We start from the raw sequence: 1,558 nt of genomic DNA, 5'->3' as shown, positions 1-1,558 counted from the left end.
GAGGAGTTGTTCCCTTACGATCTCTTGTGTATTATATCTCATTTATTCTTTCTTGAAGATATATAAAATTCCTCCCACAAGGGGTGACTTGTACATAAATAAATAAATAAATAAATAAATAAATAAATAAAGAAATCCAAAGTCCCAAAGTTTTCGAAAGTGGGATTATTCCCACCACTGGTCCACTATTATTTGGTGCATGCTTATGCTCACCCTATCTCATGGTGTCATCACCATTCACCAATATTAGCTTCTTATATTGTAGTTACTAGAATGCCATTTTGGGAAGCTCAATATCTACATAATCAATTACTCACTCATATTAATTCTTCATAGTGAGACAAGTTTGCAGAGACTAACACATTTTGAGGCTGCAAAACTTACCACAACGCTCTCTCTCTTCCAACACAAGAGAGCCTATGGAAACTCTTCTTTGTTTTGATGAGAAAACTTTTTATTGTTGCTGCTCTTCCGAAATTCTCATGATGAAAAGACTCACTTTCTAAACTTGGTGTGTGTTAATTCTTTGGGCTGAAGAGACCAATCAGATGTACGTAACTCACATGCATACAAGGTCGAGATAGGATCTGTTGCTCATACAATCACTAGGTTGTAAAAGTCAGCATCCAACACATGTCCTTCCTTCTGTCATTATAAGAATAAAAATATATATATATTTGGGGGAAAAAAAAAAAGACAAATATTGGATACTGACTCGATACGATAGATGATCTATTTTTTATTGGGTCAATCTCTTACGAGGAAGCACATGGGTCTTCCCTTTTCAACCATATCAACGGATCAGATTCTCCCACATGCCTTGATGAGTTCCACATCCAATAATTAGATAGATGTACCCTCTAATATCTAAGAACCTATTTAATGAAGCTTTAGAGCTCTCTCTCTCTCTCTCTCTGCGTGCGTGTGTATATGTGTGTGTCACATTAGAATTAGTTGTAGGGGTTGTCGCTTAAATGAATGAGTTAGAGAAGACAAGGAGATCCCATGGGAAAGGTTTGCCAGGCCAGGACAAGGCATCACGTGTGTCCCTTACGTGGGACCCACTCCTTTGTACCCTATTATCTTGTCTAACAACAAGGGAACATATGGTCTGTACACAAGGAACACGGAATACCGTCTCCCACCCACCCTTTCATTATTAAATTAACCTCTAAAGAAAAAAGACTCCCAAGTCCCAACTGCCCAACTCCCCAGTTAAGTTATTTTGCACGTGCGACACACAACTTAAACCCTGCAAGATTTCTCCTATTAATCCAAACAAAGGAAGCCAACTAATTACAGTAAGAACTGAGAAGCTTCTTCAACCAAAACCCAGACAGGGCCCATCAAAATCATTACCCATGGGGCCCATGATCAACTTTACAGAGTAGAGAGAGATTCCCACCCAACTCCTTAATCTGGGCAAAGTGGACCATAGATGGGCTTTGGCCCTTTTCAAAGCCAGGTTGTCCAAGGAACCCTAAATAGTGATTAGGGGGAACTGGGAAGGGTTCCCATTTATTCTGTTTCTTAAATTTTGATTTGATGGATATGTAGA

This window comes from Macadamia integrifolia, unplaced genomic scaffold (assembly GCF_013358625.1).
Source record: "Macadamia integrifolia cultivar HAES 741 unplaced genomic scaffold, SCU_Mint_v3 scaffold212, whole genome shotgun sequence".
Classification (NCBI taxonomy): Eukaryota; Viridiplantae; Streptophyta; class Magnoliopsida; order Proteales; family Proteaceae; genus Macadamia; species Macadamia integrifolia.
The sequence above is the reverse complement of the archived record's forward strand: the minus strand, read 5'-3'. Positions refer to the sequence as shown.